This window comes from Rhinolophus sinicus, linkage group LG11 (genome assembly GCF_036562045.2).
Source record: "Rhinolophus sinicus isolate RSC01 linkage group LG11, ASM3656204v1, whole genome shotgun sequence".
NCBI lineage: Eukaryota > Metazoa > Chordata > Mammalia > Chiroptera > Rhinolophidae > Rhinolophus > Rhinolophus sinicus.
The window spans coordinates 65806924-65830225 of record NC_133760.1 but is presented as its reverse complement, the minus strand read 5'-3'; the positions used below and the strand labels follow the sequence as shown (position 1 = coordinate 65830225).

The 23302-nt window shown below is 42.6% G+C and overlaps 1 long non-coding RNA gene across 5 annotated transcripts in view; it reads right to left on the bottom strand.

Moving 5' to 3' along the window:
* The window catches only part of LOC141567618 (uncharacterized), a 200489-nt gene that overhangs the window by 19613 nt on the left and 157574 nt on the right, over positions 1-23302 (bottom strand). For 3 of the 5 annotated variants that reach the window (XR_012490422.1, XR_012490424.1, XR_012490426.1), the window contains exon 6: positions 8551-8597. The exons of 1 other annotated variant lie outside the window; for it this stretch is intronic. This is a non-coding gene — a long non-coding RNA (uncharacterized LOC141567618). Of the gene's footprint in view, positions 1-8550; positions 8598-18923; positions 22285-23302 lie in introns of those variants that run through there. One more of the 5 variants, XR_012490428.1, reaches the window with a different exon arrangement.

The following is a 23302-nucleotide window of genomic DNA, read 5'->3' as shown; positions in this document are numbered from 1 at the left end:
TTTCAGTATGTCTACCCAAAAGCAAATAATACCAATCGTGGCTCACACTGGGCAAATGCGAGTCAGGGAAGACAGACAAGAAATAGGAAGTTAAAACCTAGTCGATGTGTATGCCCCAAAGAAATAAACAAAGGGTGCTGTGGAAGTGTGCAGGAGCATGCGACCTGGGTTTGAGCAGTCAGGGAAGGCTGCCTGGAGGAGATTTCATGTCAAGGGGACAGTAATCGTTGGCTAGGATGAGAGGGAAGGAAAGTGCTTCCACGCAGAGGGCAAGCACGGCCAGTTTCATTTGGCTGGACCAGAGCCCATCAAACAGGGGTAAGGACGGGGGAAATGCCAAGAGATGAGACCAGAGAAGGAAGGGCCTTTGTGCCACATCAGTGGAAAACCAGCTTTCCCGGACCAAGGCGTTATGTAGTCAACCAAGCAACAATATCACCATACGACAGATTTCTGGATCCCGACAGCACACTTAGATCGGCCTGTGCTTACGGGAAGGCATGACATTAATGAGCTCCGACTCATTTCCAATAATAAAAGGAAGGGAATTCTATCACTTGGCCATGCCAAGTTGTTTTTTTATAGTTGGAATAGCTGCTTTCTCAATTACCTTTTTTGGATATACTCTTAGAACCAACAGCATGTTCACTGGAGTTATGGGGGCAGGTGGTAGTAATAGGCACCCTTCATAACAAAAGTTGTATCCAGGTGATCAAGGTATGGCACGAAAATGCCCAGCTTTGCATGCTGAATCCATTCTTCCCCAATACGTTAAAACTGAGATAGGTTAGTTAGCATGTTACTAGGTAGGCGGGGGGGAGGGGGGTCTCTGGTGGAATGAACAAAATAAAAAGCAGCCATATCCTGAAACTCCAGGTTCTGGAATGTCTCCTTCACTCCAGGACAGAGGTATGAGAACACACCTTGAGGTTAATAAATAATCTCAAATCCCTTCTGGCTGGACAAAGGAGCAGATCTGATAGATAGTAATGGGTTAGTCCCTTCAGGATGGACAAACAGGACAAACCTAATAGACGAATTCCATTAGAAGGCTCCAGTCCCCTCCCCCAAGCAGGTAAGGGAAGGTATAAAAGTAAGAACCTTTGCATCAATCGCTGGGCACCCCCATTCGGGACCCCCTCCCGCTCGGGAGCTCTGACCCTTTGCTTTCAATAAACTATCGTCTTTTCAAAACTCTTTGCCTCTCCTGGGTCCGTGCTTCCATTCTTCGGTCTCACGAGACACGATCCCGGCTCTCACTCAAAAATCCCCTACATCATTTGGAGACTCACAGAGACATATTCCGACATCAAAACCACTACAAAAGATAATTTGTCAAATGAAATTGGGTGGCCCCAAAGGATAAAAATACCTCCAAATAGCTTTGATTTGAATCCTGGCTTCTCAACTTCTTAGCTGTGTAATCTTGGGAGAAATGATTTCTCTGATCCTCAGTTTTCTATCTGTAAAATGGGTGTAATAACAGTACCTGCCACATAGGATTATTTATTAAAACAGATAACCAAGTAAGGCCCTTGGCACGTGGCCTGGCATATGGTGCCCAGTTAACAGTGTTATAGCTACTGCTGTTATTATTACTAGCCTCCTGCACCTGTGTTGGATCAGGTCAATTCTCATCTATAGTTTACAAGAATGAAAAATTAGAGCCTTGAACCCAGAAATAAATTATCCTTGTCAAGCTTGACCCCACAGCACTGAGGCCACAGGAAATAGAACCACAATGAGCTGGAGTTCTGAGTTAGTCATGACTGGCACATATTAGGTCACAGCTACGTGACATGTGACCAGCACAGTGGTGATACTTCAGTCGTATTTGGGAGAGCTCGCAGTTAACTCAGTATATTAGAAATGCCACACTGGAAAATGGACTCATGATCTATCTGACTCATGATTGCTTCAGTGCCCTCTGTTGTTTTTCTAATCTCTAAGAGGAACACCGTAGACAGTAACACTGTAGAGTATTTCGTTAGAGCTTTCTCTCCAAGACACTTGTCTTAAAAGGTAAAGATGCACCTCAGCTATCTCTGCTTTTCCTTACTGACCTGTTTTCCTTACTAAGCCCACTGCCCGTGAACATATCCAGATTTCATCGTACGCTTTAATTTCAACTCATTTTTAAAGCTAATTATAGCTCCACGTTCACATCTTTGGAGCTACCGGGTTCCACGCAGGTGTGACTCACGCTTGTCCTCAGGATATCTAGTGCTAACGTTACGGAATCGGGTGAACAACTTCACACTCACACCGTAGCATTTATGAGCTCACAATCTTATTTTCCTGCAGACCTAGCCTGGAAGCTACATTTTTAAGACTAGCCGCGGATTTAGGAGATGATTCACGAACCCGAGACACCCCATGGTGACGACTGGTGGAAAGAGTATAGATTCTCACCTCAGTCCTCTTTACGTTGTAACAGTATGGAAAATAACAGGGTCGAGCAGTGCTTTGTAACTACCCTCCCTTGCTCCTGGCACATGAATGAAAGGCAAAGAAACTCAGCACTTGCGTATTTTCCTATCTGTAAAGTGAAAGGCGAAACTGGACTGGGAGAGGTTACCATGGTAGGCCGCCTCTGGGTCGGCTGGAGAGGAGGGCAGCGAAGCGAGGATGGGAGCTGCGTCTTCCCAGGCGGGGTATCTAACAGGAACCAGCACAGAGGGAGGGGCTGGGATGCAACACGCTGACCCTTGCTGGAGCAGAAAAGTGAGAGGGGACAGTGGCAAGGGAAAAACTCAAGCTATTTAATGTTTTCCCCCTGAAAATCATTCACGCAAAGAGGACACGTCTTCTGAATATTGCTGTTCCACGAACACCAGGTTATGTTAAATAGTTTCAGTGTAGCTATTCTTTAATGTCAAGGCATTTGTTGGCCAGACTTCTGAACTATGATCGCATCGTTCAGTAAGAGCAGAGAATCTAGAACAAAGGTGATGCTGGACCACAGAGTGAGTCTCCCAGAGACTGAGGCGGGAACATGCTCCGTAAGCAGCTCGTCAGTTAAGAAGCTTCCTGTGAGGAAGGCTTCGTCCACTGAACGATCTCAGGAATGCCCTCTCATTCCTTTCATGGGAGCTAATGGCTTTAAAATTCTAACCCTACATCCAGAGTCTGGTGAACTTTACCCGTGGTCATAACATCCTGGAAAGTATTACTCAGAGAAGCTGAAAAAAAAAAAAATTGTCTTCCCAGATTTCTGGGGAAGGGGTGGACGCTGACCTACATTCGATGTTCCAGATTAAAATCGCAGATTTTGGATACAGAAAAAAACATCTTCTACATAACCCAATAAAATCAACTGTTTTTACAGACAGGAAGTTCAGGCTCAGATGGCAGAACAGTACCGAAAATTAAACCACGGTTTATTTCTAGTGGTGACCACAGGCGGGGAGTCATTTCATGCAAGTTGTGCGTTCTTCCTTTCCGCTTGCTGTGTGCTGTACTGTGTAGTCGCAGCCAGTTTACTGCTAAGACACAGTTGCCAACCCATCTCTGAGCTGGGATGCTATCAGGTCTCAAAAACTCATGGGAGTTTTAAGGGTGCTTGTCATTTAGGCGGCAAAGAGTTGATGGAGCTCCTTGACCTAAGATTTATGTGACGTGATCACTCAATGTGAAGCTGGGACACTCAATGAAAAACATCAGTAGGGCCAGTCTGGGGGGACAGGCTGCCCTGGACAGAGCAGCCTTTATGCTGAGGGCTCCATGGCAGCCACCTAGGAAAGTGGCCTGACTGCTAGCAGAAGTCTTCTTTCAAAGCCCAGTGTGGCCCAGACAGCCCTCTTGCTGGCTCTGACAAGGGCCACCCAGCGTAGCCCTCCACAAGCATCCCAGGGCCGCCCTGTAGCCTTCCTCCTATCCCCTTTTCTTAAATGTCCTCTCCAGTCCCAGCCAAAACAACAAAAAGCAACTGGACTGCCCTGGAGGATGGAACCCTTAATAGGGATTTAGGTTTGAAAAACAAATTCATTGTATGTAACAATCATAACCGTTAACAATCAAACCATATTCATAAAATTAAAAGAGCAAAACACATTTTGGGAGCAGCTTCTCTTGGTATTTATTATGATGTTCACTGTCTTACACACTAATGTAAACTGCTAAAAGTTTCCTGGAAATCAAGCCTACAAGCTAGAGGAAAAAAAACAAAGAAAATGGCTTTGACATTCCACTTTTGGATTCAAATAATGATTCAGGAAATTATCAACTAAATAAGGGGAAAAGGGATAAAATATTAATTGTCAAATCTAGCTGGTGTATATGGTGGGATTCCCTAAAAAAATTTTTTCAACTTTGTTGTGTGCTTGTTTCCATAACAAAATATTGGAAAAAAGTATTATGACATCCTCCATCCTCGTACTAATATCTCAAAAAGTCCAGGGACTCTTACAGCTACATACAACAGTAAAAGGTCTAGAAATATAAAATAAAGGAAGCACCAAAAATTAACCGGGGAAAGACAGATGATTCAATACACAATGTTTGGGGATTTACTATTGGGAAAAAAAACAAAACCCTTTGGAATTTTTCCTCACACCTTACCTCTAATTTGGTGAGTTTAATATGAAAAATGAAATTCTTTTTTTAAAAGATTGGAAGAATATTTTCTAACTTCTAGGTGGGAGGGAATTCCTAAACCCAAAGTAACAGATGAAGTCATACAGGAAAAAAAAATAGACAAATGTCATTTATTCAACTAAATAAAACATAAAGGTGCTGTATCTCAAAAAAAAAAAAAAAATTATAAGCAAAATTACAAATCAAAGCAGCCTAGATAGTTGCCCCAAACATCTCATTCACACACATGCACACACACAGACTTTAAATAAATTATAGAAACAGACACACCCCAACAGAAGAGTTGATAATGAACATGAACTGAACATTTACAAAAGTCAACAATGCACTAATAAACACACGAAAAAGCTAAACTTTACCAGTAAAAAAAAATTTTAAAAATGCCGTATGCCTGGCACAGAGTGGGTATTCATTAAATAGCTGTCCAATAAATGAACCAAAAATAATGTAACGTTTTTGTCTAATGATTTTTTAAAAAACAGATACTACTCAGTACTGATGGGACGGGCATTTCATCCATTGCTACAATGTGTATAACTTGGTACAAGTTTTCCAGAAAACAACTTGGCAAAGAGGATCAAGGATCTTTAAAAACTTAGGCTCCTTTGACTTAATGAATTCACTGCAAACAATCTGTCCTCAGGAAACCATTTAAAATATGTCCAAGATCCACGTATTTAAAAGGATAATAATGTAATATAAAAAGTAGCTTTAAAAAAAGGAAGCAAACTAAATATTACCAAATTAAAGAATAAAATGCACCATCAAAAATGTTTTTCAAGCATTTTTAAGCACATGGAGAATATGCTCATGTAAAAAGCAGGATATATAGAAGTGCCTGTGTGGAAAGAGGCTGATTCTGCCCGTGTGTGTGCAAGTTGGTGTGCAGGAAAATATTGGAAGGAAATAAACACAAATATTAACAGGGTTTTGGGTGGTGGGATCAGAGAATTTTTATTTCTTCTGTATATTATTCTATATTTTGAAAGTATTACAAATTAGTTAGAAAAAAAAATAAAAAATGCCATATAAAAAATTTCGAAGAGAGATCCACTGCTTTAGAAATATGTCTCTGCTCAAGGCAATACCACCCATAAGGTCATAACTGAACTGTCATTGCTAATCTACATGTCGAGATCCAGACCCACATAAGTCGCTTTCCCACTCACTGTCTCTGCATCTCTGCTACTCTGTCTGCACGCACGCGAGCACATCCAAATGCTGCTTATCTTCCCTTCAAATCTGTTTTTCCTCTTGGCAATTCGTATTTTGCAGTGAATGATGTGGCTTAATAACCTAAACCACTATCCTTTTCCTGTTTTCACCCCACTAATTTCTTGCACCCACTTCCAACGGTGTCCTCGTCATTTCTCCACTGGATGACTAGAGCAGCTTTCTTTCTGTCTGGTCTCCTTGCCTCGTCTGACCTGTCCCCTCCCCCGTGCACTTCAATCCATTCTCTTCACTGTATTGATCTTTCTAAAGTGTACATTGGACCACATGATGCTCCTAGGGAGACACCTTCAGGCAAACACGCATGGCTCATCCGACCTCTGTTACCAACCACTCCACCAGCTTCATCTTTTCCCATCATTCCCTCCCCTGCACCGTCCACCATACCTCCCAGCTCTGAGCCTCAGCCTATGTTGTTTCTTTTGCCTGGACCCCTCACCACAATGCTTCCTTCCCTTGTCTAGCTAACTCCTGGAAGGCTGTCCTCTAGGAGGCAATGCAGACGTCACCTCCAACAGGAAGCCTCGTGGATGGCGGCTAAGTGTTGTAAGACCCCTCAGAGCAAGTTGTTTTTATGCAACGTAGCGCTGATTATACCTCGGGAATCTGTTTTGTATCTTGGTGTCCTCCGCCAGACTGTGAGCACCTTGCAAAGTAGGCCCTCTGTGTCTCCTGAGTCAATCAATAAATGTTTCCGCCATCTAAAACGGAATTCTCTATTCTCGTCTTGAATGAGATCCCAACCAAAGATTTCATAGCTTCCCTCAGCCAGCCGCTCATCTATTTTATCATCCTGGCAATCGAGACAGTTCTTTCTTAACTATTAATCAGCCCAAAAGTTGATTATGTGCCTTGTATCTTGACAAGACCTCTGGTTCTATTTCAATCTGTTTACTCCTGCCGAGCCTATCACTGAAGTGTCACTAAGGTCCCTGCACAGGACAGCCATTTAAAACATCGCAATCCACTGAATGAAAGCAGGCAGTATGTTAGGCCCAGAAATATAAAGATAAATCAAGCTGCTACTACTTAAAGACTATTAGCAAGAAATCCTTTAGCCTTTTTCAGACGAAAACTGTCTTTTGCTAGAAGGGTGTGTCACTTCTGGCGCTAGTGCACCAGCTCTTCATAATTGTCCTAAATCTCTTTTCAAATAAGACTCAGATTGGACACGATGTCTGTCTGACTAATGCAAGTCTTACCCTTTTAGGTCACACTCCTTTTAATACACCCAGGAATCATGTCTATTTTTTTCCACAACAGACTTACAATATTGACTTAAATTTAGTTAATGGGCAGCGAGGACTACCTTTTTTTCCTGGGGCTTTTCTGTATTCAACCAAACTATCCTACCCACCCAATCTCTTCTGCTAATGTAGAATCATTTTTCCAGTTTGCTACAATTGTTATATTTTGTATTTCTGGAGTTCCCACGATTTACTGTCCTACCTAATTTGGTAACACATACAATGGAAAAGAAAAAAGAAAAGAGATTTCACTGTGTGTGAGGCAAACTCTCCCCAACTGTAACGTGGAGTCTCTTAAGTCTCTACTGGACTTCACAATGTCCTTTACAAATACACGTGGTTCAATGTTTAGGGATTCTGGGGTATCTGTGTGGAGGTTCTGATAATATTAACCATTCTCTTATTTAACATTAGTCATATGTTTTCCCCACCCTTCCACCTTTACTCAGGCTTTGCACCCCGACCTAGCAACCATAGAGAATGACTCCTTTATGACTTAGATACCGCCTCTTTTAACTCAGTGTTTACTGGGACACTAAAGAATGGTAGAATCACGGTAAGGTCTCCCTCTAAGGCTGGCATCCTTAACCTGAGGGGCCACGGATGAGCTTCCCTGGGCTGCAAATGCCCTGAAAATGCAGGCAAATGTTTGTGTCTGAAGGTGGTAAAAGAATTCATGGCTTCCATTACCATCTCCCATGGACCTAACACCCTGAAAAGGTTAACGACTCCAACTCAAAGGCATTCGGAGAGAGGGCAGTAAACTGAGTAAACACCACCAGCATGACTGATCCAACTTTCTACTCAGCTATCTCCAAAGTGAATGAGAACTTCTCTAGTCATTATACATCAAGCATCTTTTGTGTTAATGAAGAACATAACCTGAGGTGTGACCTGGGGGAATCCAGCATGTGTACAATTACACAGAGACAATAATCTAACATTTTCAATATCAATCACTTCAAATATCCCAGTTTCTACTTTTATCCAAGTTCAATGCGCTTTCTTTGTCCTCTTTTGATACCTTTAGCTTATTTAGTAACATTAATTTAAAAACAAAAACATCATGAATCAGAAAAGTTTCCCTGTCCATCAATACTATGTTATTAGCCAAAAACATATGTCTTTCATTAACTACTAGTAATTACATTATTTTGGGAAGGTATACTGTTATCTTCCATACTTGTATTTTAAACATTACAAAAAAAACCCCAAACAAACCAATATGTCAAAATCAAAAGTGCCTTTGTTTCGACATGATACAAAAATCTATCAAACTGTATCTTGACTTTTCATTGTTGTCTACAGGTTATGTTGTCTTTAATAATTATCCCCATACCCAGATTATTTTCTACAGGTAAATACAAAAGGGGGGAAAAAAGCTCTTTATAGCTTTCCTTTGACAAAATGCCATTTATAGAAATTTAGAAGCAAGAACTAGTGAAAATCAGAAATTGCTGTCATCCATACTCACCCCTGAGCGGTCATACAAAGGATCCACAAGCACAGGCCAGACGTGTCCTGGAAGCAAGGGATTAAATTCATCAGACGGAGAAACAGCAAGTGGCAAGGCTACCTTCCTCCAACTCATCTTATTTGCAGACACAGATTCTGGAATCCTCCGGGGATAACAATGAAAACCACACTAGGTTGTTTTCCCAATTCCTATGAAATGAGTCAGTAGGTCAAACAACTTCTCCACTGTGGAGAGAGAACGATTCCTTACGCTGCACTTAGTATTGCCAGTAACTATATTCCCCTTTTTTTTTGCCCCCTGGGTGACAGTGCTGCCAGTAGCCTAGGGACGTCCCACCAGGTTCTGGATGAGACCCATCGCAGGTACTGCCAGAAGGTCAGTCTTCTCCATGGAATAGCTTCCCCTTGTGAAGATTTAGGAGGCAAGAAAAAAAAAAAAAAAAAAATCCGGAGAGTAGGAACATGGAGATGAAGTTTCTTCCTTAAAAAAAAAAGAGTTGGCATAACTTTTTCTCTGTTGAGACCACGTAGCCATTTATTTCTTTCACACGAGAAGACGGAATGATAGTTACAAGAAACAGAGGAGAGCAGTCACCCTACCTCTAAAAGCTCCCCACACAACGCTTCCCTCTGTAAAACATTCTCTCCTCCTCAAAAGGACTCGTCTATTCAAAAGACTCAATGATTATTCATTCTATTAATCCACATTCTGAAAAACCCTTCCCAGGCTTCTGTGAGCCTTGCAGGTCCATCCATTAAATCACAGAGAGCAGAGACATTTCAGAGCTTGCTAGCAGTCCTCTGGCTCCATGATTCAGGACGGTGAACACCAGTTTGGCAATAGCCTTCGGGCTCTGCCTCCTACTCACCGCATGTAACGTTTTCTTGCAGTTAAGCGACCTTCTGCGTAGGAAATCACCGGCTACCAGCAATGAATCCGTAATTCCAAGAACTCACACATACAGGCAAATATATCTATGGACATGTATCTCTAAATATAGGTACAGCTCTCTTCCGTGACAGCTCTTCGGCAGGAGGCTGGAAATACTTTTGCTTTCTGTATCGAGAGGACTTTCTTTCTTTTTAAAGAAGAGGTTTCGTTTTGATGTTGAGAAATTCTCTCTGATAAAAGCACCAACGGAAAACCTGCCATTATAAACGAGGGATTTCACAACAGTCATTCCAAAAAAACTGTGGCTATTCATTTCTGGAAGTGATTCATTGCAAAAGAATCGCTGTTGGCGGTGCAAGGGAACATTAATTTTTAGAAGGAAGCCTGTCCTCTGAGAAGTGAGCAAAAAACCTCAGAGATGGCAGCCACGTGCCTCACTGGTCCCATCCCAGCTCCCTGAATCACCGTGCCTTAAGATGACACGCAATGACCAATTTCCTCTTTAACTCCCTCAGTACACAAAAACCCTTTGGTCTATACACCCTGAGTTTAACCCTCTGGGGGAAATATTCAGATGAATCTAAATCTGGGAGGGCTGCAGCAGCACTGTCCACCTGTCAATGCTCAGTGGCTGGCCAGACACCAGCATATGGCTACTCACTTCCTGTGAGTATTTCGAAAAGAGCTTCTGATATTTCCTTTGGGTGAGGGGGGAAAAAGTGGTGGGGAGGAAAGCAACACAGAGAGGAGAAGTAACTCCAACCAGCAAAGCTCAAAGCATGCAACGTGATCACTGTTTACCAGCCACGCCTAATTTTAATTTGGTTTCTCAACCCCTGTGTAATTAAGACAGCCAAAAGAGAACAGCCATCAGGAGACAGGGGAAAAAAAAAAAAAAAAGACATTTCACAAATGCTTAGACCTTCAGCGCGCGTGACCAGAAAAGTAATTTTAAGATTCAAGTGAACCAATCTGAAACTGGTTAGAGCATTAACCCTTCAAGGAAAGGGCTATCCTCATTTGTTCCCAAATTTCAAATATGGAAATCATCTTTCCTATTGGGCACTGAGATACTGAAGAGACAGCCTCTGAGTGCCATCCCCGGGGAGGGTGTGTGAGAAGAGTAAGCTTTTTCAGATTTGTCTGTGATGGGTGCAGAAAAACCCTTATGGATAAAGGCCCTGTCACATTCACAGAGTGGCTGCATGGCTTTCAAACCCAACCGCCCTTTGAAAACTTGCCACGAAGGGCTAAAATATGACCTTTTGTATTTCTCTTGGCTTGACTCTAACGTGATCATTTACATCAGAGAAGAATAGAATTTCTTGACACTGGGCAAAATAAGTAAGAAAAATTACCTTTATCCCACTTTCAAGAGTATAATAGTGTCAGAGCTCAGTTTCTGAAGGGACTAGTAGATATTTTGCTAAAAGAAGAGCTTTAAAGAAGCCTGTCTTTCATTTTGGGGTTGTTACTGGACTTCCATCTTGGGTGGGAATGGTGGGGAGGGGCGCTCATGAAGGAGGGAGGAGGAAAACACCAGCTTCCACTTAAGGGGAACCGCAGAACAAAGACAAATAAAATGAAAGCGTACCTGTATTTGTTACACAGCACTTTAAGCCCTTAATTTCTATCTGACATGGTAACTCTTTGCCATTTATACCCCAACTCCTCTATTGCTCATTTGTGAGTGAATCCTCAAGGTCAACATGAAGAATATACAGAGGGTGCCAAAAAAAATTGAGAAAGGAAAAAACTGTATTAAAATCGTAATCCTCAGTATATACCGATAACAAAAGGTGAACACAAGTCATGTGTATACATTTTTTCGGTGCCCCTGGTATATAAAAAATGTAGTAAAACCATCTGTGTTTTATACACTGGAAGGAAATTTTCACTAATGCAATCATGTTTTTATCATCTTTATCAGACTGCTATTTTAGAAAGAAGAGCATGGAAACCATTTGCATGACATGACCATCACCTTCAAATTGAGGATGAGCACGAGAACATCGGTAACTGGCATTAAGAACGACGCTGCACAACAGTCGTAATTCGGCCCTCGCTCCCAAGAGCTTATGAGCCCCCTCAATTGAGGAAGGAACAAACGTTCTGTATGACACCAAAAGAACAGGAACCTTTTATGGGGAGAACAAGGTTCAACATCTCCAATGAAAAAAAATCCTATTGCCACTGAGCTTGGTGAAAGGCAAAGCGATGACGAGAGGCCTGACAACTGCTCACATGTTAGAGTATCTGACCGCCCCACGGATGAAACAGGAAGTTTCCTTTCCCGCTGTGTCATGTTCACACACATGCGCGAAGCTTTCCAAGCTTCCGTGCTGTTTGTTCCCATCTCAGACCCTGCTTTATAGGAAAGTTTCTCTTCAAGTCCTTGTGGCCAGTGTGCAGGTTTTAAAAAGAGAAAAGTGGAACAAGGGAATAAAGACCATGGGACACATGCCTAAGGGGCAGAAAACCTAGAGAACAGGAACCCATCAGGTGTGGCCATAGCCAAGAAGCGGCTGCCCTTTAGGGGTTCCTATTAATGGGGTGAAGAGGAGGGATTTCCATGGTTGGGGATTTAGAATGGGATTAAACTGTAGAGACTAGCCAGGTCTTGCTGTGATTTGCTATGAGGTGGACATCAGTCAAGGGCAAGTTTATAGAATCAGTGTTTGTTTTCCAGACCTCGGGGCCCACTGCCCCCGACAAAATAATACCCTGCCACAGGTGTTCTTTGTGTTTAATATTTACTCAAAGGTTTCTTTTCAAACTATGAAAAGGACTGTACTCTTCAATGGCACCTTATAGACAGGAGGGAAAGTGGTCTCACACGGGAGGACTGTGGGAAGCTAGAAGGCATTGTGTTCGAGTCCCGACTCTTCCTTGGATTACGCTTTGCTCTGTGTAACGACACCCAATGTCGTTTAGCCAGTTTAATTGTCAGTGATAACAGCAAACTGACATACAGGGCTGGCTTAGGCGCTCCCAAGAGCCATACACGTATCTATTAATCCTCACAGCAACCTTACCAGCTAAATTCTACTGTTACCCCATCCTATAGATAAGGAAACTGAGTCCCTGGGAGTGTAAGGACTTGACCAGGGTCACCCAATCAGTAGATGATGGAGCCAGGATACAAAGCCAGGGAGCTTGGCCTTGACCACTCTGCCCCGAAGCCTTCCATCAGCATATCTACCGGTCACACCAGGCTGTGGGGCATGTTAAGTAAAACAGCACTTACGAAACTGCTTTGGAAACTACAATCTGAGGCAGATTTTCAATCATGCCACATGCAAATATGTTCTCTGCAGAACTTCGAGAAAAATTAATGACAACTAAGTACTGGTAACTCTAACAAGTTTTTTTTTTCCCCTCTGAGAACAGCTTTGTATAACTTGCAAACTGCTTCTTTGAAAAATTTGTGATAGTGAGTTTTAGCGGTAGAAGACATTTAAAGATCTTGTTTTCAGTCAGCGTGGTTAAATGAGGCTCAAGGTCACAGAGTTAACTTTGAACCTCCATCCTATAGCTTCCAGCGCAACGCTGAACCACTGCCTCACAGCCCCATGGGGGCTGCCAGTGCACCTGGAACTGTGATGAAACACTTCTCAGGTATTTTCGTCAGGCACCCATTCATTCACGGGATGTGTGTATGTGTGCTATCAGGCCTCAGAAATGAATGTCCATTACACATTTTCTTCTCACTACAAGTACCTCTGGCTTTAAGAAGAAAACAGAAAGATGAGGAAAAAATTATTTTCTTCCATTATTATTATCATTATTTTAAGTCAGGGAAAAACAAAACCTCTATTAAACTTCTGCCTATGATGAACGTAACTGAAGTTCTACACAACTCTTTCTTTTCTCTTTGAACTTGCTTGTATTCAATCTCTTTGATGTTATAAACAAATTGTCTTTCCTGCATGCGATTATTATTTATTTATTTTTATTACAGTTGACACCCACGTGCTTACTGAACGTGGCTACAAGAGTTAACTGGAACTTGTGGGACCCCTCGATTTCAACGGTAAATGATGATGTGGCCATTCACTTTTCAAGGAACAAGTAATTTCCTATGTAGGGTCTTTAAGTTTTTCATGCCTCTTTTTTTCCCTATAAACTTTGGCCTTATGATGTTCACTTAGAATTTTTCTAATGGTTCCACACCATGATGGGCCACACCAAAATATCCCAAAATATCTCTTCCTAAAACAAAGACATTTGGTGACAAGAAGAGTTCAGAAGAGAAAGAAATTATGACCACATTCTGGTTTTATTTCTACATAAGAGAACGAAGATTCTGGGAATAATGTATACATTTATATACATATGTTAAATTTATAAAGCAGCTCCCTTGCCCCAAAGATTTATTTGGCATGAAAAGTTACTTCCTGTATTATAATCATAAAATCAAATGTTATTTACTCCTGTCATAACTATTCACATACTTCCTGTCATTAAAAACTTGAACTTGACTGAAATATTAAATGAAACACGCAAAGAATTACAGGTAGGAAGTCACTATAAATATATATTATTTTAACTTCATATTCTAATCTAAGAAAGGGACGGCTCATCCCTTCTTGGAAAGATCAGTATTACGCTTTATCATTTTGGGTGACTAACCCTACTTGTGGCCTGCAGAACGAATGAACTTGAAGAGTAAAAACAGCTTTCTCTATTTACTGAGCTGAAGCAATAGTTTTGTGGTAGCTTTAAGGAGGCCTCCCATGGGCACTGCGTACACCTATGTGTTGAGCTGCAAAGTCCTGGCAGAATTCACGGCCCAGGGTTAAACCTGTGAAGATTCAAAAATGTCCACAGGGCAGATGTGCACATTTTCAATGCACGTGCACACTATTATTTGGTGCCTGCATACTTCTAAAAGAAAGCAAACTTCTAAATTCCTAGGCTTCCGTGTATGTGGTGGTAGAAGCAGACCTAGTGTACACATGCAATGATAGAAGAAAGTGTGCATGAACAGATTTGTTTATAAAACAGGGCCCAGCAAAGTCTGTCTCTCCATGCCACACCAGGATCCATCCAAAAAACAAACACACAAACACAGAAGAACCTATGGGAATAGCTCTTCTTTCTGAAAAAGGTATAACAGTGTGTAATTATAACAGGGTATTAAGTTATAACGTAACAAAGTGGCTCCGCCTTGAATTGGGGAATATGCCACAAAGTCCAGTTTAAAACACACACACACACACACACACACACACACACACACACACACACAAGCATATATTTCTATATGTTACAATGGTTTCAATGCTCCTTTTTTAAGCATGAGAGTCTCAAATTTATTTATTCAGCTCTGGCATCTTCTCCTATCATTATTTCTCCATATTTCCATCTCGACAGGGCAATCGTTGAAACCCATCAGGAAACAAGGAAACCAATAACTTCTACTTATTTTAGTTTAATTAACTGTATGGCCATCTGACCAAGCTTTAAAGTTGGGACCCCCTGACTCCCCACGGAGCAGAGCTGAGTCAACGGTCACAAGTCTTCAGTGACGGCCGCCTTTGTCCTCTCCCTCCCTGCTTCTAATAAACATGGCAGACCTTTGCCACTTTGTTCCCAAATGAGTACAACGGCCTTTTTAAGTGAATCACTTGCCAATGAGCAACCGTGTGGTGGAAAAACACAGCCAAGAAGGGGGAAGACTGGGTTCTGGGTTCAGCTCTGCCAGATACCACGTGATCCTGAGAAAGGCATATACTTTTCTTGGCTCTCAGGGTTCTCATCTGTAGTACGAAGAACACGGCTATCACATTATAGCATCTAATCTGTTGATATCCACAGCCACCAAATATAAGCTGAGGTTCATTTAGTTTCCTAAAGGTCACGGAACACCTTAAAAAAATCTTCAGGGACTTTGCTAAATTAAATGTGGAATTCTTATCTAAAATGTAAGGCACCACACACATGCAATAGCAACCCTCGTAGGGTTGCTTCCTGAGCTGCATGCCCTGTGTATTGTATTATCAAGGAGTTGTAGACGCAGGGGCGCTAATTCCCCTCACGCTACAAATTGGTTTTATTACCACGTAACAGATCAGGAATCTGAGGTTCTGTGAATAACTCACCCAAGGTTTTATAACCTAGTTAAGTGACAGGAATGGCATAAAAACCTACATGTGATTGATGATAAAGCCCCACTCAGATTGCTTTAAATATAACATAATATGGGGGGGGGGACCCCTAATTAACCAAGTAACCATTCTCTGAGTCCCTGGCATTTCCAGGCCGTATAGGAAGCACAGGTCATCATGATACAAAAACACTGACCAATAAAGTGGTCACTTCATGCTCAGACCCCATTAACCTCAGCTTCTATTCCTGCTCACTTTCTTGGTGCGTTAGCATCGCAGAATAAAAATGCTAATAAACTGTAATTCGCTGGTAACGTGAAACTGCAGGATTTACCTAAAGTTGGTGAAAATGACACTGGAGAACTGCTTGAGTCACACGCTGTCATTGACAAATAAGGATCCAAGAGAGTTTGAACAGCTAACAACTGAGGAGAAAAAGTCAACAGAGGTGATTTTACAGGAGAGGTAGATGCTTCAAGAGAAGTCTTTGTCCTAAGAAATAACATATTGTTGCGTCATCTCCCAAATCTCTGTTACATAATGTAAAACAAACTTAGATCAACTTTTTTAACTCTTCACAATAAAAGTTAAGTCTCCATAAAATCATTTTTTAAAATGTTGCTGTTTAAGTGTTGGATTCAGTTCAAGTTGATTCTTTCTCTTACGGTGGTTTTCTAGACCAGCTGTCTTTAGGTAACAAGGACTTCCAGAAATGGTATTAATAGGAAAAGGAAGAATAAAAGGATTATTGATTTACAAACAGTAGTCGACAACAACAACAAAAAAGGACTAATTCTCCAGTCTACAAATGGGAAAGTCATGTTCTAGTTTTCTTCTTATTTCAAGATTCTCAGGCTCACCTAGTCCAGAGCACCCGTGAAGAAGGCAAGCTCATCAGCTCAATGTCCCATTCCCAATGCTGTATCTATGGTGGCAGAGATATGGCAATCCTATGGCATTAAGCTAGCCTGTGGTAAATCAGCTTGTCTAGGCAAAACCAGACTGCAGGCTAGGTCTAGGTAACTCTGAGGGGAAATCCTAACTTTACAAGATTCACGCCATCCATTGCATCCTTATACAGTTACCTCAAAAGATCTCTACTTTCTTTCCCTGGAAGACAAGAGTTTATAATCTGGAAGAATTTTGTCTTATAATAATTCACTTTAAAAAGCCCCCACTGTATCAAGATTCTTCTGGACATAAAATGTGTATCGACACTTGTGTATACAATTAAACGGTTTTGGTTTCTGCATATCCTTCCCTCAGAGGTTCAGAGAAGGACTATTTTGAGAAAGACTTAATGGGATTTTTAACATAAAACCTCAAATGCATACTGACTTAACCAAGAGAACTCCGGAACACAAAGTGTGGTTGTTGTCCTTCTTCTGGTAGCATGTCCACCTCCAAGAATCTAATAAAAAATGTTGTCACCCATGCCAGAAAGAAACCCAAGAAGGCCTGTCCTCTGTAGACTGAGTCTAAACTCGGTAAATGCTGAGTGAGGCATTCCCTGGAAGCGATCAGAACACTGAGTGAGCCTTTGGCCTTGCAAGACTGGTGTTTACTGTATGGATTTTGGCTTCTTCCTAAACAGACAGCAGTTCTGGGATACACTGAAAGAGCTCCTTGCCTCTGCAAAGCAAAAGGTGCTTCTCCTCATTAAGAAAAATCCAGAGCCTGTGATCGACACATCACAGTTGAGATTCTTTTTCAAATATATGCAAAGGACAGTCACACCCAAGTATGAGTAAGTATACACGAGAGCCTTTCTAGATTCAGAAATCTGAAATTGGGGGATGGGGTGAACAGAGAGAGGTGGGATGGGAAGGAAGAGGTGGCTGTTTGGAACATCTGGCTATGATTCCAAGAGGTTTTTAATACAGCCCAGGTTTTCCAAAACGGATTGTGTGGCAGTAACCGGAGAGGCATTATAATGACGTGGCAGCAGTGTATATTCACGAGGGCCACTCATAATGACATTCTCTCTTTGAAGACCCTAAACAGACCTGAATATGCAAGCAGATCAATGCTGCAGCTCCATTTGCCAATCCTCACGGGTGGGGCCTGTGCTTCCGCTCAGGAGGGACACGCTTGCCTTGGAGAGCATTCAGCAGAGAGCATTTGGTTTCCTGCATTTAACCAGGTCACCCAGGCATGGAATGCACAGCTCTGCCAGACACAGAGCGTTTGGGATGGCTGAGAAACAACAGCTTGTCAGGGCGACTGATGTGAAGAGAGGCCACGGTCTCCTTTTTCTCTGCTTTGAATGGCAGCCTTGACGTCACAACAGATAGGAACCACTGGAGGGACAAATAACAAGGCGCAAGCCAAGAGCACCCTGTTCTGTTGCAGGGCCATTTTAATCTCATCCTGGTATCTTCTGTGTCTGCGGGGTGTCAGCCTGAGCAGAGGTGAATGACTGGAGCTTAAAAATAAAGGCAATCTCTGGGCTGATAAAGCAGCCTTTTGCTCGGTGCCAATTATTGTCTTGAAGAAACCTGGATACACTATAGCTCCTGCATTAAACTTGTTTCTGACAGAACAGACTTCCCAGGGAATTCCTGCAGTGATTTTGCTGATGGCTCAGACAGCTGCACTTGCCCCGAAGAGCTAAACTTCCTGTATTGCAGAGAAGACCTCTTCCAAGAGGAGCCAGCACCTACGGCCTGGGAGAGGCGAGGAGCTCCTGAGAATGGGAAGACCGTCCCTGCAAGAGACCTGTCGTATTTTCTAGGAGGAAGACATCCTTTGAGGGATTTTATCATTTAAGTTCAAGCAATTAAACACGTGCATTAGCAAGCACCCATCTGCAGGTGTTTGAACAAATGGGTGAAAAATGTTCAGATGCTGGCAGGCTTAATTCACCATTATCTAAGATGAGTTGTCTGCATAAGTCATCAGAGCAGTTGAAAAGCATGATCTTTCATGTTTCAACCTTACATCAGATTATAAATTATATTTAGCTATCTGCATGTCAGATTAATTACTTCCATTATAAATGCAATGCTAACTACAGATATACCAGGCAGTCCGCAGACAGGAGCAGCAAGCATCGTCCTACTATGTTCATGGACCAGAGAACAGCGTCCTGTTGCCACATGTCTGCCCGGAGCTCAGTCTCTGCTTTGGGAGCATGAACAACGTTCACCAAACGCAAACCCTGGCCTGATCCTGCAGTGCTTGGGCTCCTTTGGGACAGTCACAGCTGGAGAACGGGGGATTGCAGGGTTGTCTTGGAGGGTGTGCTCACATGTGTGTGTGTGTGTGTGTGTGCGTGTGTGTGCATGCATGTGTGTTATGTGCGTTAGAGGTTGTGTGTGTGTGTTGGAGGTGTGTGTGTGTGCTGGAGGTGTATATTGGAGGGGTGTGTGTGTGTGTTGGAGGTGCACAGCCAGAACACAACAGAGGGAGGGCAATGGAAACACCTGTTTCCATGACACCTGGGTTCATAGTTGGAAAAGAAGTTCAGCAAAAGGAACAGTACTTGTCAGCTCCTTGGCCCCTCCTATCGGCTCTTTCTTAATTCAATGAACGCTCCCAAAGCATAACTTTCTGTGGTCATTGGGTCAATCTAGTTTCAAGAGAATAATCTGCTATCAAGATTTACTCACTTCAAAAGATAAAGGATGGTACAATTCTGATCAAAAACTCTCTTTTAAAACCCCTACAACAGGATACAGCCCTCTGCCTTCCGCTTGTGCCAAACAACCCACGTCCCCTCAGATATCTGAGGCCTGTTTGGGAATCTGGTCCTTGGACTCCAATGATACTACCTGAGTAGAAAACTAACTCTGTTTCTTGTTCCTGCTTTTAAAAAACCCAAGTCCGTTCAGTGCTTACACAACGAAGAAGGTACAGCACAAATTGTTTTTCACGGCTTTTCTTTCAAATGGCAGTTATACCCAAGAGGTGAAACTTATTCCAGCCCTACCCTTGGTTTTATTTTATAAGAGTTTTTTATAGTTTAAGAACTATAATTAAATTTCCTCTGAACTGATTTATTAAACGTTAAGTTTTCAAGAAGGGAATGATGTGATTTCTCAAACTGTTAAGTTTCCAAAAGGGAGACAATTTGTTTTTATTCTAATGTAAAAGATGAGAAGGAAAAAATGTTTTTCCATCTGTATCTTGATTAGAATTTTTTAATGTTCAAATTCCTGGTTATAAACCACTGTAAACAATCCGTCATTCATTAAGAACCAACGATTGAAAAGGCGATATTTAAAAGAGCAAAAATAAAACATGATGTGATTAAAACCCTATGCACGTCTTCACTTCAAGACAAATGCTGTGCCCATCTGGGTATTTAGGAGGTGCCAAATATCATTGGGATCTAGATTTAATTTATATCATAAAGAAAGCACCGCATTTCATTTGTTCACAAAAAGGCCTAGAACCTCATGGAAATGACGGCGGTGACAAGGGACAGTGAAGCCAACTGTTCACATTAACATGAAGTATTTATTTTAAAATGATTGAAATATAGGGATCAATCACAAACGTGAACAAACTTTCAATGATCTAATGTTCTACTGAGAAAAGGGAATGTTCAGCTTTAATAGGTTTCTGCTTGAAGTTTCTCCTCTGTTTAAAAATTAGTTGGTTTAAAAAGCCCTGGCTGCTTTTAGTCAGAGGGGTCAAAGACGAGACAAGAGTTGTCCCCAAGGGACTCAAAGACAGATCCTGAGAACTGAGACACTGTACCCATGACCTGTGCGTGCTTGATTTAGGGGTAGGGACTGGGAAGAATGGAGTTAGTTCCGCAGCCCTCTTTTCTAGGCACAGAAAACAGGAAATGCACACCAGGTGGTCCCCAGCACACAGGCAGAGGAATGAATCCACGTGTACAAGTTAGGCCCACGCTTGGCAGACTCGCCATCCAGGGTGGCCACCCTCAGCACGGACGGTGGCTTTCCTTACAGCCATGCCCTCTTGCCCACTGAGTCAACATCCATCAGCAGCGGACCCGATTTCTGTTTTCAGTTTGAGGACACTGACGGGAGGGATATCTCCCTGGATTTTCCTTCGGAACAGATGGCTATTGTATATCCAGAAACGAACTCGCCCTTTTCCAGTTCCTCTTCTGAAAGTGACAGAGACTATGTATACCCTAGCTCTAACCTTATTTATGAAATAAAGTCAAACAAAATAAATTTTCTCCTCTGGTTTACCGCAACTCAACCAACAGTTATCATCCAACCCTATAACGCACATGTGAGAAATGAGTTTTTACAGGTTGTCATTTCTGCTTGTTAGGAAAATCCTTCCTCCCTCCCTCTTCTCTCTCTCCCCCTTTCTCTTCCTTTGCTTTCTACCTACCTATTCTTTACCTATATGAAAACAAGCTCATCACACTAATCTCCAAGAGTGATTCTGTACTAGACAGTGTTATAAAAATCAAAGTGTTTATGCTTGTAAATCGACCCTTTGTCACCCTCCTTAGTTTCTGCGTATGTAAAGAGTCCGCACACACCAGGTTTAATTCAGATTCTCTCCTGTGCTCGCTCTTTTCCTCCAGAGCACATCCTGACCTACAACTGCCGCTGTGTGCTTGCAGGCTGCCTGTTTCTCCCACTAGTCTGCAAATTCCGTGAAGGAAGGACTAATGTCTGTGCTATCCTTGTATAAACACTGTGCACGGATGGAAGGCGGAAGGGATGGGGAGTGGAGGGCAGGGAAGAGAGAAATAGGAAGAGAAGGATGGGAAGGAAAGAAACGTTGCCACAGCAACTACACTGGTTTTAGTAAGCGGAAGGGGTGGTTTCATCAGATTTTCCATTCATAGAATTTAAAATTCTTTGTAACCCTTATCTCATAAATCTCATAGTAACCAGAGTGATCTTTTAACATTAAATTAAAATGATTATTTATGACACAGAGGCAGAGAAATGAGGAATAACTCCTTCATGTTTTATCTACACCACAGCCACGACAGCAGGCAGCCCTGCTTACTGACCTTCCAACTTATCTGTGCGTAAGGATAGTTATGTTTCTCTAAGTGGATAGCTTAAGAATTGTGATAGAAGTCTAGCACTTCTTCCCTTTCTATTCATTCAACATGTCTTGGTAACACGAAGTCCCAATTTTAACCTTAGATATATTTGTGGAAAGGGAGAATTCGTTCTCAAACAATTCTTCTCATTTTCACCACCCACGTAAACATGTAGCTACTGGTAAAGGGACAACTTTCAATGATGAAATCACTTATCAGTGCTAAGCACGGGCACTGTGGACAGCGGACAACGTCAGCCCTGATGGCTAAGAAGGCAGGTTGTGTCACTAAGAGGATCCTCTGACGCCCAGCCCTGGGGGGAGTGCTGACGTGCTCTGCCTTGTGTGACATTTCCTACAACGGGCACCATCCACACAGGACAGACACGGTCTCACCACGCTCACAGGGCCCCGAGCTGAGGTGCAGCCCAGGGCTTACAGGCTGGGTGTGCTGCCTGATCTGCTTCACTGGCTGTGGGCCTCCCTGCTCAATCTCTGCAGGGACACGAGGTACAACAAAATCACAGGCACCGCAGAGAAAGTGTGAACGCAGACTTCTTCGAAGGGAAAGAAAAGTCCAGACAGACCACTGTCGTGCTGAAGCATCTTGTCTGCGAACAGCTACTGACAGGAAGCTTAACCTCCTGAGCTGAGCGTAGCTCGAATCTGGTCCATGTTTGCCACGACTGCCACGGCAGAGACGAACATGAACTTCCATCATCTGTGGCCACCCTGGGAACTGTGAGAATGAAAAGGAACAAAGCGTGCCCTTGTGTGCCTTACTACTATGGGTCTCCTGTGGGAACTTCCCTTCTGAAAAATACATTCAAACCCAGTTCCAGTAGGAACACAATCAGACCAACCTCAGAAATTCAGCTTTTATGTTGCTGAGACCTCTTTCTCAGTTAAGTTTCTCAAGCTATTTATCAAAATATGTTTTTAGCTCAGGGTCTACAATATGGCTAGGATTCTTCTTCTGATGAAGTAGTAAGTCACGCGGCCTGCTCTCTCAGCAGTCAAGTAGTCTAAAATCGAGATTTTCTTCTCCTTTCTCCTGGAAGCCTATATCTTTTTCTTGATTGACGCAGCTTTAGAAAACATGGCACACTCACAGACATAGGAGAAGCTCACTCACACAGCAAGAAAAGCAGGGAGGTGTCAATTCCCCATCACACCCTCCTGATGGCAATTAGCTGTGACCTGCTGACTCTGGGTAGGACATCACACATTCCAGTGTCATTCGCAAGAGTATTTCCAGGTCCAGCTGTGGCTTTGCGGCCACAGTGGAGGTCTTAACCCCTTCAGCGAGCCCCAGTGGAAATGGAACCAAAGTCAACGAGCTCTGATCTAATCCCAGTGCCAATGTGAGTTTGTCCAAGGCCCTCAGGGCAAGTTGTGTTTTCCCTGGCTGGGGCTTGGCTTCCTTGCTTTAAAAAGGATTCTTAGTATTTACTGCAGTAAAATTAAGCACTTACAAATTTCTGCCAGATCCCCTGGAGAAATATGGTTTTATTAACACCAAACAAATGTGACGTTTGAAAGGCAGGAGACCCTGGCCCTCTACTGACTCACTGGGTGGCTTCACGCAAAGAACTTAAATCAAGTTGACATCATTTTCAGCGGGGATGGAGTGGGCACTTGGCAGGTGGCCAGTGGCCTGTGAGGTCTAAGGCCTGGTTTAGTGGTGAAACTAAGTCAGTAGAGACAAAGCCCTTTGCTGGAGTCCACTGCCTGGAGTGCTATTTTGTAGCTGGGTT